The 19383-nt window shown below is 45.4% G+C and overlaps 1 pseudogene; it reads right to left on the bottom strand.

Moving 5' to 3' along the window:
* Positions 1-1235: 1235 nt before the first annotated feature.
* On the bottom strand, positions 1236-2631 carry LOC139004866 (monocarboxylate transporter 6 pseudogene; annotated as a pseudogene).
* Between the last annotated feature and the right edge of the window lie 16752 nt (positions 2632-19383).

The raw sequence follows: 19383 nt of genomic DNA, 5'->3' as shown, positions 1-19383 counted from the left end.
CAGTCCGCCGCGGCCTCAACCGGGTCTGGGAGGCCGGCGCGGGGGTGCGACACGCCACTTCCACACTTACTTGTTTCATGGAATGGTCCACACAATAATAGGAGCCTCCAGTAACATACAACCTCACATGTAGTGTTAAGGACCTTGTAACAGTTAATTCCCAATTTTTCTTCCATTCAGTGTGCTATTATTGTCATACATTTCACTTTTACATATGCTATAAACATATGAGACCTTGCATTACTTTTGCTTTTGACAGTGAATAAAAAGCAGACGGAACCCGGTCTTGGTGTGCTCTTCAGGAAAGAGGTGTCCACCTGGGCCCTCATGCCTTCCAAAATTCCTATTTCTTGTATAGCGTTTTCTTTCTGTTGTTGTTTGGTTTTTTTTTTATCACAAAAACAATATGTAATTATTATGTGTTTTTCCGATGGTCTTAGGAGATCCCTGTGAAAGGGTCGTTCGACCCCCAAAGGGGTCGCGACCCACAGGTTGAGAACTGCTGGTGTAGGAGGTTCCTCAGACTTCACTGATTCAAGGACCCAAGTCAGGTGCTCCCCTCCAATTCTCTGCACAGACGCCAGGACAGGTGCTCCACCAACATTTAATCTGTCTGAACCCTGCATCCAAGCTCATCCGCAGCTTGGCCACCCACGGCAGCAGGCCACCACCAATTCTCTCCCAAGGCCCTTCTTCCCAAGTTCCAATCAGTGGGAGGCCCAGCAACCGGTGCTGGGGGCAGCCCGGAGGACAAGGGCTGAGTCACAGGGAGGAAGGGAGGCAGGAGGGCTTCGGGGGACAGGTGAGCTCTTTGGAATTGTCTGGAGCTGGAGAAGGACAGAGAGGTCACCTCAGAAGCATCCAGGCTGGACCTGAAGGCCCGGCGTGTTGAGCTGTAGCAGCGGCAGTGGGCAGCCAGCTGAGCCCAGTCGGCCATGAGAGACCCAAGGAGAGCTCAGACCCACCTTCTTGGGCCCCAAGTACCCTGGTGCCCGAGGAAAAAATTCAGGAGGACCAGCTCCTGGATTCTGCTCATCAGAAGGAACCCTGAGTCTTCGGAGGTCAGCCTCCAAGGCCCCAGCCCCTGGCTGAGTCCCGATGTGCGGGGTGGGCCGGCCTTTGGTTCAGGCTTCACCTGGTGAAACAGCAGGACATCGATCGAGTTCCTGGGCAGAGGCAGTGTTCGCTCACTGACCTCGGGGCTCACATGCTGGTCACACATGTGATCCTGGGGCTCAGACGCTGGTCACATACGTGATTTCTTCGGTGCATGGCCGTTCTCCGAACTGCCTGTGTCCTCCCTGCTGAGGGCCCACAGCGGGGCCGGCTCCAGGACGGCTGCTTCCGCCTCGGCAGGCCTGCCCTGCCTCTCCTTCTTCTGAAGCGCACAGAAGCTGCCACCCATGAAGAGGGCAGCAGAGATGAGGAAGAAGCTTGACATGTAGAAAACGTAGCTGAAGTTGCTGTCAGTGTTGTCCAGGACAAACCCAGCCATTGCGGGGAGATGAGGATGGAGATGCTCTCCAGGATGGTGCAGAGGCCCAGGGCCCTGGAGAACCGGTCCATTGGGACCACGTCCATGAGGACCTGGAAGAAGAGGGCGCCAACCATGCTCATGGACACGCTGTACACCAGGCAGTAGCCCACCAGCACTTGGAAGTTGGCCGACACCTTGCACACCAGGGTGGTGAGCCCGTTGAGCAGAACTGCGAGGCTGAAGAGGTACTTGCAATATCTGGCGAAGTTCTGGCGGCCGGCCACCAGCCCGGCCATGGGCCGCAGGAAGATGTTGCTAAAGCCGATGATGGAGATGAGCAGGGCGGCCTTGTGCTCGTCGACCCCGTGCTGCATGGCAAATGGCACCAGGAAGACTTGTGGCAGCGGGAAACCGAGGATCACCCACGTGACCCCCAGCGTGAACACTCAGTAGCCTGCATTGTGCCACAGGATGTCTAAGGCCAGGTGGCGCAGGATGGCCTGGCCACAGGCAGCCGGGCGCTGGTGTCTTGGAGGGGACAGAAGGGCCTCCTCTGGGTGCAGAGGCCACGCTGGGGGCCACGGGCCTCAGGATGGCCCCGCAGACACAGCAGTGGAGGAAAACCCCACCGAAGACCAGGAAGGTGCCCCTCCAGCCCAGGTCCTCCAGGAGGTGGCGGCCAGCAGCGGCCAGAGTGTGATGCCCAGGGAGACGCCCACCGAAGCCAGAGCGTTGGCCAGTGCCCGCCGGCGGGTGAAATAGAAGCCCAATACGGTGATGGTCGACTGGAAACTGAAGCACAAGCCCAGGCCTGTAAAGAAGCCTGCTGCGAGGTAGAGCTGGCCGAGGGTGCAGCAGAAGGAGCTGACCACCATGCCCAGGCTGGCCAGCACACCCCCCAGCATCACTGTGGCTCGGCAGCTGAAGCATCCCACCAGGATGCTGCACAGGGGTCCCCCTGGGTGGAGCATGGCCGTCAGGATAGAGGGGAACCAGGAGGTCTCACTGTTGCTGGCCTGGAACTCCCGCTGTAGCTCAGTGAAGAAGATGCTGATGCACGTGGGGAAGCCCAGGGTGAGGCCCTGGGCCACCACGGTGGCCAGCAGGACCACCCAGGCCCAGCAGCCCTCAGTGCGCTCCAGGGCCTGGGGCATCCTCTGCTGGGAACGCTGCCACGGCCTCGTTGCCACTGCTACCAAGGCTGACCTGGCTTCCTGGCAGGCAGGTCCATTCCAGAAGACGAGAGCAGCGCAGAGATGCGATGGGGCTGGGGGCTCTGGCTTCGCCTCTGCCCCAGCGGAGAAGTGGTCTCTCCTTTGTACTGGGAACCACGAGTCACATCACTGCCGGCTGGCTCGCAGGGGCCCAGCTACCGGCAGCTCCACTCCTGGCGCACGGCTCTTGTATAGCATTTTCATTTGTGTCTTGGCCTCTGCTTCAGATCCTGAACCTTGCCATGTAGGTCGCGGCAACTGGCGTCTGAAACAGAGACCTGGGGAGGAGATTCGCCTAAGTGAAAAACGAAGTGAAAACTCTTCGGCACACAAAGCCCGTGCCAGTTTTGGATTCGAGAACATAAGTGGACAGGACGTTTCTAAAATCAGCCAGGTTATAATGGGGAAGAATTTGAAAAGGCAAAAACATTTTTGTAGACTTTTAGCTTGCATGCTCAAGGATAAAGGAATTAAAGTGTCAGAAAATATTCTCTTACAGTTTTTGCATATTATCATAGAGTACAATCCTTGTTCCCTGTTGCTAGAACATTAGACCTTGATCTCTGGAAACAAGTAAGTAGGAATTTAAGGAGAAATCAGGCTCAAGGAAAACAAGTGCCCTTGTCATCTTAACAATGTGGGCTCTTGTTCGAGCTGTATATTGCCTACTTCATATTGAGGATCAAAAGCCTACAAAACACCAGGAGGATTTGCCACCGCCCCCTCCTCCTCCTCCTAAAGTAGAGCCTGTAAAGCCTGTAATACCTAAGGCCCCCGATCCTCTGCCTCTAGTGTGGGAAGGCTCATCAACTAGAGAAAAAGGGGCTAAAAGTCCTTTTACAAAAGGGTTCCTTAATGTTTTGTCTGAAAATTACCATATGACACCTTGGGACTGGCAGATTTTAGCTAAAATGACTTTAGACGTCAGTCAATGCTATGGAGAGCAGAATATGATGGAATCTCTAAACCATAGGCTGCTTGTGGGTGTTCACTGGGAGCCCTCTGGGCTGCACTCTGGCTGTAAGTCCCAGACACTTTAAAACATCTGAAAGATCCATGAAAAGAACTCTGATTTATTAAGTCTTGTCTATGTGTTATGCACGCTTGTCTGTTGATTGTTGTTTTATCTGTCTTTGTTGTTTGGTTTAATTTGTTTATTGTTAGTCTATTAAGCATGCCTTTGATTTATCTTCATAGAAAATAAACAGTTGGTGGCCAGGCCATTACTGAATTTCCCCAGAGCAAACAGTGTGTGGGGGTGGGGAAAAAGAGAATATGAGCAGTACATATAGCCGATAACACAGGTCCTAGAAAAATTCCCATAGACAAAGGGAGGTAACTAAAAAAGGCCCCAGCCCATTTATTGTAATGGACATCCACTCTCAGAAGTGTTATTAAAAGTCTCATTTCACCATGCTTTTGTTTCCCAGTCCGTCATTTGAAATCCTGCCAAATACCCTAAACCCTTGTTCCTTTATGGACCATACAGGTAAGCCACCAATCACTGTGCGCCTAGTACACTAAGCCCCCACCCCTTCCCATTCCGCCCCTCAAAAGGAGTGCTCACCCCTGCACGTGCTGCTGTCCTCCCCTTTCGAGACAGCCTGGCAGGTTCTTCTCCTCTAATAAAGCCTGTAGTCCTGGTTTTCGGCCTCTGTCTGATTTTTCATTTTTGGTGCCAAAACCCAGGAGAGGTGAACAGGAGCGTGGACGATCCTTGAACCTAGCCCTGAGCTTCTGACTCCTGCTCTGGCTCTGTTTGGTGGTACGGTTCTGAGTTGATTGGCCCGCTCCAGACCCCCTCTCGAACCTGCCGCACCAGGACACGTGGGGATCTCATCGCTTCCCTTCCACCGGTAGGCTTCAGGGACTTTCCCAACCCCCTACTTTTTTCTCTCGCTCCCTGTGACCTGGAGGGGCATTAGGGCATACAGAGTTTCCTATCTACTCGGCTACACGTTCTACATTCTACGAAAGCCCAGGTACCTGGCCAGGAATTCTCTTCTACTCCACGGGAAAGGTCTCGGGGTGACAACCTTGGAACCTTTTCTCGTCTCTCTCTTGCTACAGGTTGACTGAGGGAACAGGAGGACGCTCCTTGTTCCTTCCCCAACTTCTGCTTGCCCTTCCCTCCGGTCATGGGGACCTTCCAGTCCAAACCCCCTCGAAACACACCATTAGGGTGTCTCCTCGCCAATCTCTCGACCCTTGGTCTTTCTGGCTACATCAAACCAAAGAAGCTCGTTTTTTTCTGTAACACTGCCTGGCCACAATATAAACTCGACAATGGCTCTCAGTGGCCCAAAAATGGCACTTTCAATTCCAATATCCTCCGAGACCTAGATAATATTTGCCACCGGATAGGGAAAGCTTCTGAAATCCCCTATGTGCAGGTTCGTCGACGCTCCCGTTCACCTCTCCCGGGTTTCGGCACCAAAAATGAAAAATCAGACAGAGGCCAAAAACCAGAACTACCGGCTTTATTAGAGAAGGACCTGCTGGGCTGTCTTGCAAGGGGAGGACAGCAGCACATGCAGGGGTGAGCAATCCTTTTGAGGGGCGGAATGGGAAGGGGTGGGGGCTTAGTGTACTCAGCGCACACTGATTGGTGGCTTACCTGTATGGTCCATATAGGAACAAGGGCTTAGGGCCGTGGTCGGCAAACTGTGGCTCTTTGGCCCCTTGAGTGTGGCTCTTCCACAAAATACCACGTGGGGGCGCGCACGTACAGTGCAATTGAAACTTCGTGTCCCATGCACAGAAGTCGGTATTTTGTGGAAGAGCCGGTATTTTGTGGAAGAACTACACTCAAGGGGCCAAAGAGCCGCATGTGGCTCTCGAGCCGCGGTTTGCCGAGCCACTGGCTTAGAGTATTTGGCAGGTGTGGATTGGTGGTCCAATGTATAGTCCATATAAGGTACATGGTTAGTCACTCAGGTATTTCCGGGCTGCAGGTTATGTCATACTCCGCCCACCAGTTGGGGGAAGGGAGGATCTATCACACCTGATTTTGGGTGGCCTCTTGGCCTAAGCCCCATCTCTTCACCGATGCTATCGAACAGTCCTGAGACTGTTTTTCTTTGGAAGATGGCGAAAATGACACAAGAAAAATGTACAGACTGAGTTTGGGCAACAAGGTTATGTTTCCATGATAATGGGCAGTTCTTGAATAATAATGGACCACATTCCAAGGTTGACTCCCAGGTCCCGGGGTCACTCCTGGTTTTTTTTTTTTTTAATAAAAAATAAATAATAATAATAATAAATAATACTTTAACATTAAAGCCACTGAAAGCCAGTGAGTTATCTCTGTTACAGAATTTGCCAAGGAAAATGCCTTGGGCAATAATAATTGGCTTTAAGATCTCAAAGTTGCTAAGGCAAAATATATAAAACTAAAATAAATGGTAAATATTTTTCGGTGGTAATTATATATGCCTAAACATAGTTTTCCAAAGTCTTTGGTAACTCAAAATTTTGGAGTTTACTGAATTAAATAATAAAAATTATTAATTATCTAGGTATTTTGAAATGATAAAATACTGAAACATTAACTAATCTGAGTTTGCCTAAAAAATCTAGAGGATAGATTTGAATTTACTAATTGAATATGTTTTATATTTTGTGTAAGAAATATCTCTTAAAATGTGAATATATTACTACTGTGAAAAATGCTAAGTATTTAACTTGCCACCTAAAATTTGAGGCTTCTAAGAATTAAAAGTTTAAATTAAGTTCAAATTAAGGAAAAATTGTATGGTTATAATAACAGAATGCATGAAGTATGATAATTCATTTTTGAGAAAAATAATTCTTGTGTTTTCTCTAAAAAATTAATAGTTCAAAATATATTATAGTCTTTATGTGTATGCGTGTCTGTGTACTATGTGTGGTAAAATTTCAACCTAGGATATAATATTTTTTTGGCCTGATTAATAAAGAGGATTAATTCTATGGTCTGAACCAAATTTTTAATATTAAAACCAGTTTAAATTTAATCAATATCTTTTAGAATAATTACAAAAAGTATGTAATATAATCTTTGGGTTATGTATATATGATATTCTTTCCAAGTTAAATATCAAGACTTTAACTGAAAGATAGCTTTGGGACATTCCAAGGGCCTTGGAATGATTCAAGGATTTTGTCTCTCTTCTTTTTTTTTTTTTTTTTTAATTTATTTTATTTTATTTTATTTTATTTTATTTTATTTTTTGCTTTACAAACAACCACTTTAGTTTGTTACATTCAACATAATGGAAAATATTAATTTTCCTGGGGCAAGTATCAAATTTTTTTTATTAAATCTTTATTGTTCAGATTACATTTGTTCCTCTTCCCCCCCCCCCCCATAACTCACCTCCTCCCAGTTCCCACCCCACCCTCCGCCCTCACTCCCCACCCACTGTCCTCATCCATAGGTGCACGATTTTTGTCCAGTCTCTTCCTCCATCTCCCATTCCCCTTTCCCCTCCAAGAATAGTCAGTCCATTCCCTTTCTATGTCCCTGATTCATTATAATCACCAGTTCATTCTGTACATCAGATTATTTATTCACTTGATTCTTAGATTCACTTGTTGATAGATGCATGTTTGTTGTTCACAATTTGTATCTTTACCTTTTTCTTCTTCCTCTTCTTAAAGAATACTGTTCAGCATTTCGTATAATACTGGTTTAGTGATGATAAACTCCTTTAGCTTTTCCTTATCTGTGAAGCTCTTTATCTGACCTTCAATTCTGAATGATAGCTTTGCTGGATAAAGTAATCTTGGTTGTAGGTTCTTGATATTCAGTACTTTGAATATTTCTTGCCATTCCCTTCTGGCCTGCAAAGTTTCTGTTGAGAAGTCAGCTGACAGTCGTATGGGTATTCCCTTGTAGGTAATTGAGTCTCTTTCTCTTGCTGCTTTTAAGATTCTCTCTTTGTCTTTTGCTATTGGCATTTTAATTATGATGTGTCTTAGTGTGGTCCTCTTTGGATTCCTTTTGTTTGGGGTTCTCTGCGCTTCCTAGACCTGTAAGTCCATTTCTTTCACCAGGTGGGGGAAGTTTTCTGCCATTATTTCTTCAAATAGGTTTTCAATATCTTGCTTTCTCTCATCTTCTGGCACCCCTATAATTCTGATATTTGTACGCTTGAAGCTGTCCCAGAGGCTCCTTACACTATCTTTGTATTTTCGGATTCTTTTTTCATTTTGCTTTTCCGGTTGGGTGTTTTTTTGCTTCTTCGCATTTCAAATCTTTGACTTGATTCTTGCACTCCTCTGGTCTGCTATTGGGTGTCTGTATAATATTCTTTATTTCAGTCCATGTATGCTTAATTTCTAGTTGGTTCTTTATCATAGCATCGAGGGTCTCATTAGTTTTCGTGAGGCTCTCATCAAGTCTATTGGCTGCTTCTAGCACATTATTGCAAGCCCTCAAAATTGCGTTTTTTAGCTCTATATCCTCCATTTCTGTCATGTTTTTTTGTCTCCGCATTTTTTATGCTTTCTTGGTGCACCCCCTTGTGGTCTTTGTGCGCAGTCTTGTTCTAGTTGAGCCTTGATTGTTGTAGTTAATACAAGAAGGATTTGCCCACCAGGCCGACTGGCTGTGAGAATCAGCTGAGTCTGCTGGCGGGAAAACCTCTGTCCTCTGGAGAGGTGCTAATCTAGCCTTTGCCTGAGGCAATCCGGCAAATGGCTCTGCGCAGGACTTGGGCGGGGCGGGATCAGCAGGGCGGGCGGAGGGAGCAGTTATGGCTGCTCTCAGTCCCGTTCCCAGAGGCTCTGCTTCTCAGAACCCCAGCAAGGGCTGCAAACCTCGGAGAGAAAGCTGCCCTCACGTTTCATCTGATGCCAGACAATCCCGCTTCTCTCGTTTGAGTCTGAGTCCCTAGAGACTCGCCCGGATCTGGAGCTCAGAGTCTGAGACTCCCTCCTGATTGAAAATGGCAACTGCGCCCTCAGCCACCAGCCCTCGCCACGTGCGCACCTCGATACCTTCATATTTTCCACACTGCGCCTCCTCTGAGCCTTGGAATGCTGTTGTCTTTCCTTCTAGTTGAAGAGTCTCTCCTCCGCCAGCCTTCCCGTGTTTCTGGGTGATGTCCATTCCGTCTTTTAGTTGTATTTTTGAAGTGGTTGTTTGCGGCAGCAGTCTCAGGTGTTTACCTATGCCGCCATCTTGGTCTCTTATCTGATTTTTACTTTTTAAAGAGTCTGTCTCTCTTCTTTAAAAAAAAAAAAAAAATATATATATACACACACACACACGCACACACACACACATACACACACACACACAATGGGGCCTTGACTTACGAGTTTAATTCGTTCTGTGACTGAGCTCGTAATTCAAATTACTCGTATATCAAATCAAAAAGTGAACGAGTGAGACACGTGATGCTGGGCTGATGTTGTGGTGTTCACTGTGATGTTCGCTGGGCCAACTAGCGGTGGGGTATCTGAAGCTGGCTCGTAACCCGAATTTTAGCTCGCAACTCAAAGCAAAAATTCGGCCAAGAGACGGCTCGTATCTTGAAAAACTCGTTAGTCAGGACACTAGTAAGTCAAGGCTCCACTGTACATATATATGTGTGTGTGTGTGTGTGTGTGTGTGTGTGTGTGTGTGTATTCTAAATTAGGCCAATCTAATATACTTGAAATCACGTGGGAAGCTTTGTCAAGTAAAAATTAATAACTGTGTTCTATTTATATACATGTATTTTAAATGTTAAAGAGGTTTCAGCCTCTAAGCTTAGCAGAAAACCAGAATATTCAGCAACAGAATTTTAAAACAGGAGCATAAATAATGCCTCAGACCTCCATCCAACCTGCTCTTCAGATTTACTGGGGGTTGGGGTGGCATCTGTACTTCATGGGTCAAATGTATAACTTTGCTTATTTTGCTTTTTCAATAAAGATATATACTTTAATTACTTAATAAGTTAGTTTTTCACAATATTATCAAAATCTCATATAAACTCATTTATATGAGAAGCCAATATTTTATGAGTGACTAGTTCTAGTAAAGTCCAAAATAAAATTTGCATATACATGCAAATAAGCACTAGCCCAAAAGAATGCTGTTTAGAAGTAAATGTAAGCTTAAAAAAAGGAGAAATTTAAAATTTTCTTCCACTACTATTTACAAAATAAACTAAAAGTTATTATCCAAGCATTAAATCTCACCATTAATGAGACTCCATTCGTAAAAAGAAAGTTACTTTTATTTGAAATGTTTGCATTAAAATATTGGTCAGCATGTCTCTCTCCTACCTGCTTTTTGGGAAAGCAACGAAGTTGGTTGCTCTGTTTAAAAGTAACTCTTTTTAAAAAAATATATATTTTATTGATTTTTTACAGAGAAGAAGGGAGAGGGATAGAGAGTTGGAAACATTGATGGAAAGAAACATAGATCAGCTGCCTCCTGCACACTCCCTACTGGGGATGTGCCCACAACCAAGGTACATGCCCTTGACCAGAATCGAACCTGGGACCCTTGAGTCCACAGGCTGATGCTCTATTCACTGAGCCAAACCGGTTAGGGCTAAAAGTAACTCTTTAATGTAATAATTTATGGCAAGCCCACAGGAAAAGCAGACTTTCGCAATGTTCACCCAATTAGAAAAGGAACTCCCTAAATGGGATTTAAAAATTGCTCTGGTAAAGGTACAGAGAGAAACGCCCTTCAAATACCTAGGAACCATAATTGAAAAATAATGTATTAGGCCTCAAAAGGTAGAAATATAAAAGGATTGCCTTAAAACCTTAAATAACTTTTAGAAATTATTAGGGGACATTAATTAGTTAAAACCTTATCTAAAAATCTCTACAGGAGAAATGACAAATATATTCAATATACTTAGGGGATCCTGAGGGAGCTTTTATTAAGTGTATGCAAGGACCTTAGGAATCATTTTCTGATTTCTTGGCTTGCCTCACTCATGAAGTGAGATGGCAAATACAACATGAAACAGAAGTTTGCAACCATCTAGAAAATATAGATGCCAAGAAGTTTGGGGCCATCTAGTAAATCCTATCTTCCCTAAACCAAGAACACTTAAGAGTAAACAATTTGCATTTTGCCTCCCTAAACAGAGGGTAAATAGCTTATGTCAATGTACTCAGAAAAACTGATAGCAGAAATCCAATTAGTGTCATTTACTGTCCACACCCAAGGACAAATGAAGTTAGAAAATAAACCTTATTTCAGGCTGATTTGAACTGGCAAATTAAAATAAGTGAATAGTCGGAGAAACTTAGTTGTCACCTACTAAAAAACAGCTTACTACAGTTTTTATATTACACACCAATTATTATACCAAAAAATACTAGGCAGAAACCTATTCCTGGAGCATTAACTGTTTTTATAGCTCCTCTAATGGCAAAGCTGCTTATCATACAGTAAATTCAGACTGAGTCATCCAGACTAATCACACTTCTGTACAAAAGATTGAATTAAAAGCTATCAAGGCTGCATTGCAGGATTTCCAGGAGCCTCTCAAGGTTATTTCTGATTCTGCCTATGCTGCTGGCCTGGTAAACAGAATTGAGACCAAAGTCTGTTTATACTATCTAAACAGGTACAATAAATTGTACAACATAGACAATATCCCTTTTATATTACTCATATCAGGGCTCATACCACTCTGCCTGTCCTTTAACAAAAGAAAATGCATATGCCGATCAGTTAGTTGCTTTATTGCAACAGGCCACAGAATCTCATTAGCTATTATATCAGCCTGCCAAAATGTTGTTTAAACAATTCTCAAAAACTTGACAACAGGCAAAACAGATTATTAAGGAATGTTCCACTTGTATGTCACATCTGCCTCAAGGGCCTAATACAGGAATTAACCCTTGAGCATTGATAAGGGACCATATCTGGCAAATGGATGTAACACATTATACTCTTTTCGGATGCCTTGGGGCATTGCATGTCTCTGTAGATACTTTTTCAAAGATCCTATGGGTCACTGCATCTACAGGAGAAACAGTGAAACAGGTCATTAATCGTTACCTAGCTGCTTTTGCCATCAAGGGAATTCCAAAAACTATTAAAACTGATAATGGACCTGCATACACAAGCTGTCATTTCCAACAATTCTGTAAAAAATGAAAAATTCCGCACATTACGGGAATAGCATACAATTCCCAAGGACAGGCAATTATAGAATGCCAACATCAGTAGCTAAAATCCCAACTTGAGGCCTCATCTGGGAACCTCCAAACCCCAAACAAAGAGGAGGAATCTGCAGATCTCTCTGTAGCTCCTGCTGGGTGGTCTCAGGCAGTGGCTGACTTTGCACCTCCTTGGAGATCCAAGAGCCAGTGTACCTAATGGTCAGAGTGGGACCATCCAGATTATAACTCTTCACATCCATAAGAGACACACTCAGGGGGGCAGACTCAGTGAGCGTCAAAGCCCCACTGAAGCAAGTCCTACCCCATAAGGGTGTCTCCAGCAAAGAAGTTCTTCCATTGTAGACACAATTGGTCCTCACAGGCAATTGGCCTGGAGGTCAATTCCTCCCAGTGATACCAACAGCAATCAAGGCTTAACTACAACAAGACTGTGCACACAGCACACAAAGGGGTGCACCAAGAGTGTCCACCTCAGGTAATTAGGGAGACTGAGCCACTGGGCCCTATAGGACACCTAGCTCACAAAGCCACTCTATCAACATAGGGAAGCAGCCAAAATGTGAAGATAAAGAAACAGGTCACAAATGACAGAAATGGAGGAAAGTAAACTACTGGATATAGAGTTCAAAACCACACTTATAAGGTTACTCAAGAATCTTCTAGAATCCTCTGAGAAATATAGTGAGACCCTCAAGGATATGAAAAAGGACCAATTAGAAATTAAGCATACACTGACTGAAATAAAGAATAATATACAGAGATACAACAGCAGACTAGAGGATCCCAAGAATCAAGTCAAAGATTTGAAATACAGAGAAGCAAAAAACACCCAACAGGAAAAGCAAAAGGAAAAAAGAATTAAAAAATATGAAAATAGTGCAAGGAGCCTCTGGGACAACTTCAAGCGTACCAACATTCGAATTATAGGGGTGCCAGAAGAATAGAGAGAGCAAGATATTGAAAACCTATTTGAAGAAATAATGACAGAAAACTTCCCCTACCTGGTGAAAGAAATAGACTTACAAGTCCAGGAAGTGCAGAGAACCCCAAACAAAAGGAATCCAAAGAGGACCACACCAAGACACATCATAATTAAAATGCCAAGGGAAAAAGACAAAGAGAGAATCTTAAAAGCAACAAGAGAAAAACAGTTAGTTACCTACAAGGGAGTACCCATAAGATTGTCAGCTGATTTCTCCACAGAAAGTATGCATGCCAGAAGGGAGTGGCAAGAAATATTCAAAGTGATGAATAGCAAGAACCTACAACCCAGATTACTCTACCCAGAAAAGCTATCATTTAGAATTAAAGGTCAGATAAAGAGCTACACAGATAAGAAAAAGCTAAAGGAGTTCATCACCACCAAACTAGTATTATATGAAGTGCTGAAGGGTATTCTTTAAGAAGAGGAAGAAAAAGAAAAAGGTAAAGATAAAAATTATGAACAACAAAGTGACAACAAATACATATCTATCAACAAGTGAATCTAAAAATCAAATGAATAAAAAATCTGACGAACAGAATAAAATGGTGAATAGAATACAATCAGGGTCATGGAAAGGGAGTGGACTGACAATTCTCAGGGGGAAGGGGGTGTGGGGGTGTGGGAAGAGACTGGACAAAAATCGTACACCTATGGATGAGGACAGTGTGTGGGGGGGGTCCTTAAGGGCAGGGGGGGGTGGGAACCAGGTGGAGAGGAGCTATGAAGGGGGGGGGAAAGAGTAATAACTGTAATAATCTGAATAATAAAGATTTATTAAAAAAATAAAATGAAATAAAAGTGACTAGATTACAAACTCCTTGAAAGCAATATATTGCATATGTGATGGTTGCCCAGCACATTTTCTTTAATGAACTTGCTGCTGAAAGTGTGGTCTTAGACTAGCAGCTTCAACATCACTGAGGAGCTTATTAGAAACGAAGAATATCGGGTCCTCCCCAGATCTATGAATCAGAATCTGAATTTTAATAAAATCTCTAAGTGATTTGTTTGAACATTAAATTCAAAATGCTTAATGGTGTCAAGTTATGCCAGCTCACTCTTTGGACTGCACATTTAAATGAGCCGATACATTTCTTTTGTGCCTAAACTTGTTTATGCCATTTGTAGTTATAAAAGTCCTGATGATCCAGGCAGTAACCATGTATTGTTAGGTGCATTATTCTCTATAGGGATTTATATATATATTTTTTTTTTAATTAAATCTTTATTGTTCAGATTATTACATTTGTTCCTCTTTTTTCCCCCCATAACTCCCCTCCTTCCAGCTCCCACCCCACCCTCCACCCTCACTCCCCACCCACTGTGTTCATCCATAGGTGCATGATTTTTGTCCAGTCACTTCCCGCATCTCCCACACCCCTTTTTCCCCCAAGAATAGTCAGTCCATTCCCTTTCTATGTCCCTGATTCTATTATAATCACCAGTTCATTCTGTACATCAGGTTATTTATTCACTTGATTCTTAGATTCATTTGTTGATAGATGCATGTTTGTTGTTCATAATTTGTATCTTTACCTTTTTCTTCTTCTTCCTCTTCTTAAAGGATACCTTTCAGCATTTCATATAATACTGGTTTGGCGGTGATGAACTCCTTTAGCTTTTCCTTATCTGTGAAGCTCTTTATCTAACCTTCAATTCTGAATGATAGCTTTGCTGGATAAAGTAATCTTGGTTGTAGGTTCTTGGTATTCAGCACTTTGAAAATTTCTTGCCATTCCCCTCTGGCCTGCAAAGTTTCTGTTGAGAAATCAGCTGACAGTCGTATGGGTATTCCCTTGTAGGTAATTGAGCCTCTTTCTCTTGCTGCTTTTAAGATTTTCTCTTTGTCTTTTGCTCTTGGCATTTTAATGATGATGTGTCTTGGTGTGGTCCTCTTTGGATTCCTTTTGTTTGGGGTTCTCTGCGCTTCTTGGACCTGTAAGTCCATTTCTTTCACCAGGTGGGGGAAGTTTTCTGCCATTATTTCTTGAAATAGGTTTTCAATATCTTGCTGTCTCTCATCTTCTGGCACTCCAATGACTCTGATATTAGACCGCTTAAAGCTGTCCCAGAGGCTCCTTACACTATCTTCACACTTTCGGATTCTTTTTTCATTTTGCTTTTCCAATTGGGTGTTTTTTGTCGAATCTTTGGTTTGATTATTGTACTCCTCTGGTCTGCTATTGGGTATAATATTCTTTATTTCAGTCCGTGTATGCTTACTTTCTAATTTCTTTATCGTAGCATCGAGGGTCTCATTAGTTTTCGTGAGGTTCTGCACAAATTTATGGCAAGCCCTCAAAATTGCGATTCTTAGCTCCATATCCTCCATTTCTGTCATGTTTTTTTGTCTCCGCATCTTTTATGCTTTCTTGGTGCACCCCCTTGTGGTCTCTGTGCGCAGTCTTGTTCTAGCCAAGCCTTAATTGTTGTAGTTAACACTAGGGGGATTTGACCCTCAGGCCGGCTGGCTATAGTAATCAGCTGTGCGGAAAACTCTGTCTTCTGGGGAGGCGCTAATCCAGCCTTTGCCTGAGGCGATCAGCAAATGGCTGTGCGCAGGCTTTGGGCGGGGCGGGATCAACAGGGCGGGCGGAGGGAGCAGTTATGGCCACGCTCAGTCCCGTTCCCAGAGGCTCTGCTTCTCAGAACCCCGGCAGCCGCTGCAAACCTCGGAGAGAAAGCTGCCCTCAGGTTCCAACTGATGCCGGGTAATCCCGCTTCTCCCGTTTGAGTCTGGGTCCCTAGAGACTCGCCCGGATCTGGAGCCCAGAGTCTGAGACTCAGTCCCGACAGAAAACGACAACCGCGCCCTCAGCCACCAGCCCGCTTTCGCGCGCACCTCGGTACCTTTGTATTTTCCACACTGCGCCGCCTCTGAGCCTCGATTTGCTGTTCTCTTTCCTTCTAGTTGTAGAGTCTCTCTTCAGCCAGCCTTCCTGTGGTTCTGGGTGATGTCCGTTCAGTCTTTTAGTTGTATTTTTGAAATGGTTGTTTGCGGCAGCGGTCTCCGGTGTTTACCTACGCCGCCATCTTGGTCGACTCCAGGGATTTATATATTGTTGTTGAATTTAATCTATAATGGAATCAATCATCTATTCACATGCATGGAACACACTCACACACACACACACACACACACACACACATTAAAAACAGCAAATGTATTTCAATTCTCATGCTAACCCTGGGCAATTGTTAGTAGCTCCCTGGCTACTCTCATTGTGTTGAGAAGATTCTAGATTAGCATAAGGGCTCAATAAGAAAGAATACACTTACTGTTGACTGATAGTCACAAGCTATGTGCATAGGGTGACACTGATGTCACCCTCTTATCTCATAGGCAGAATCACATATCCTATCTAATAAAAGAGAAACATGGTAATTAGCCGTACAGCCACCACCCTTCCCATTGGCTAATCAGCATATCCTTAAGCAAATTAACTGCCAGCCAAGATGGCGGCCGGCAGCCAGGCAGCTGATGCGAACAGGGAGCCTTGCTTGCTTCAGTGACGGAGGAAGCCAAGCTTCCCTGCCTGCCTTGCCGGCCTCTCAGCTGTTCTCTAAGAAACATTGTAACAAATATAGAAGCTAAACAAAACCCCAGAAACCTCCTTTCAGTCAGCCAGGCTTCACCCAGCCAGACCAAACATTGTTTCAAATACAGAAGGTAAACAAAGGCCAGAAACCTGCTTTCAGCAGTGGAGGCCTCATAGCTGGAGCCAAGCCTCAGAGATAAAGCTGGCCCAGAACAAAACAAAAAGGAAAAAAGGAGCGGTTGGGAGCTTCAGTCACCCTCCAGCCTAAAAACAGCCCTCAGCCCCTCACCCAGACTGGCCAGGCACCCCAGTGGGGACCCCCACCCTGATCCAGGACACCCTTCAGGGCAAACCAGCCAGCCCCCACCCGTGTACCAGGCCTCTATCTTATATAGTAAAAGGGTAATATGCCTCCCAGCACCGGGATCAGCGGAGACGCGAGGCCTCCCGGCACCGGGATCAGTGTGACAGGGGGCAGCGCCCAAACCCCCTGATTGCCCTGCGGCTCTGTGTGTGACGTGGGCGGGGCCACAACCTCCCTATACGCCCTGCTCTGTTCGTGACAGGGGAAGGCACCCCAAACCCCTGATCAGCCCTGCTATGTGCCTGATAGGGGGGAGCTCCCCAACCCCCTGATCGCCCTGCGGCTCTGTGTGACAGGGTGCCGTGCCCCAACCCCCTGATCGCCCTGCGGCTCTGTGTGTGACAGGGTGCGGCGCCCCAACCCCTCTCCCCAGCGGGCCCTGCTCTGTGTGTGACTGGGTAGAGCCATAACCTCCCCATCGGCCCTGCCCTGAGTGTGACAGGGTGCGGCGCCCCAACCCCCTATCGGCCCTACTCTGTGAGTGACAGGGGGGAGCTCCTCAACCCCTGATCACCCTGTGGCTCTGTGTGTGACAGGGTGCGGCGCCCCAACCCCCCTCCCCAGCGGGCCCTGCTCTGTGTGTGACTGGGTAGAGCCATAACCTCCCCATCGGCCCTGCCCTGAGTGTGACAGTGGCGGTGCCCCAACCCCCTGATCCGCCCTGCTCTGTGGGTGATAGAGGGTGGTGCCCCAACTCCCCTATAGGCCTTGCTCTGTGAGTAACAGCGGGTAGCTCCTCAACCCCCTGATCGGCCCTGCTCTGTGTGTGACAGGGAGGAGCTCCCCAACCCCCTGATGGGCCCTGCTCCTTGCATGACAGGGGAGAGCGCCTCAACCCCCTGATGGGCCCTGCTCTGTGCGTGACAGGGGGGAGCTCCCCAACCCCCTGATCGCCCTGCGGCTCTGTGTATGACAGGGTATGGAGCCCCAACCCCCCTGATGGGCCCTGCTCTGTGAGTGACAGGGGGCAGTGCCCCAACCCCCTGATCGGCCCTGCTCTGTACGAGACAGAGGGTGGCGCTGCAACCTCCCTATAGACCCTGCCTTGAGTGTGACAGGGGGCAGTGCCCCAACCCCCCAATCGGCCCTACCCTGAGCATGACTAGGGGTGGCATCGCAACCTCCCAATCCACCCTGCTCTGTGCATGACAGAGGGCAGCACCCCAACTCCCCAATCGGCCCTGCTCTGAGCCCGACCAGGGGCTGCACCTAGGGATTGGGCCTGCCCTCTGCCACCCGGGAGCAGGCCTAAGCCAGCAGGTCATTATCTCCTGAGGGGTCCCAGACTGCGAGAGGGCACAGGCCGGGCTGAGGGACCCCCTCTCCCCCCGAGTGCACAAATTTTTGTGCACCAGGCCTCTAGTTATAGTATAGTTAGGGGTGATGGTGACAGTCAGGTCAGCTTCAATATTGCTCCTCACTCACTGATTCAATAATTATTTATTAATATTTACTATGTCTCAAGCACTGTAACAGGTACAAGAATAAAGTGGTACAAGATACACATGGTCCCCACTCAGACAAAATTTATAGTCAATTGGGAGAGACAGACATTACTTAAACATTAAATATATAAATATCTACTTGAGCCCTGGTCAGTGTGGTTCAGTTGATTGGGCATCATCCTGTGTATCAAAAGGCTGCCAGTTTGATTCCTGGTCAGGGTACATGCCAGGGTGTGGGCTTGACCCTTGGTAGGGGGCAGACAGAACCCATGTTCTGCTTTCACATCAATGTTTCTTTCTATCACTCCTTTCTCTCTCCCTAAAAATCAATAAAAATATTAAAAAATATAAGTCTACTGGAAGACACTGTGATAAGGGTTTGAAGGAAAAATACAAAAAGTTGCAGGGACATAAAATAAGAACCCAAGAAAGTCTAAAGGGCATGTTGGTCTCCCTGAACAGGAAGCTTTTGAGCAGAATCTTGAAGGATAGGTAGGAGTTAGTTCTGAGGAAAGGCAGTATAAAATTTTCTTGGTAAAGGACAGTTTGTAGAAAAGCTCTGTGTTTTGAAAGAATTTTGGCATTTGAGAAAGTACAAGAGGACCAATATGGCAGGTGCATAGGGTACACGCAAGAAAGTGAGGGAGGTGAAGGCTGGAAAATTAGGCAGAAGCAGAGCTCAGAGTCTCTTTACAACTACTATCTAGGGCAGTGAACCTATCTGGCGAACCTTTTGAGCTCGGCATGTCAAAATTTTGAAAAACCCTAACTTAACTCTGGTGCCGTGTCACATATAGAAATATTCATAATTTTTTTTGATATTTGCAACCATAGTAAAAAAAAGATTTATATTTTTGATATTTATTTTATATATTTAAATGCCATTTAACAAAGAGAAATCAACCAAAAATATGTATAAAATGAACAAAAACAGAAAAACAATGTACATTTAGGAAAAAATAATAATAAAAACAATGATAATCAAATGGTACGAAAACTAGAAATTAGTGACTTTTTTGGTGCTGAAGTTTGTCTGCTAATTCTTTGATTGCAGGTTCATACTTGGTGCACTTCAAGGCCAAGCAGGCACCACTAACTTCATCTGTTAGCCAGTTTCTTTTGTTCATTTTAATATTATTTAATGCTGAGAACAAAGTCTCACAAATATATGTTGATGAAAAAATTGTTAGCAAAGCCATCGCTAGATTTTTTATGTTGCTAAAAGTG

Source organism: Myotis yumanensis, unplaced genomic scaffold (assembly GCF_028538775.1).
Source record: "Myotis yumanensis isolate MYYU_CA2020_CCGP unplaced genomic scaffold, mMyoYum1.0.hap1 SCAF_1, whole genome shotgun sequence".
Classification (NCBI taxonomy): Eukaryota; Metazoa; Chordata; class Mammalia; order Chiroptera; family Vespertilionidae; genus Myotis; species Myotis yumanensis.
This window is presented reverse-complemented; position numbering and strand designations above follow the sequence as displayed.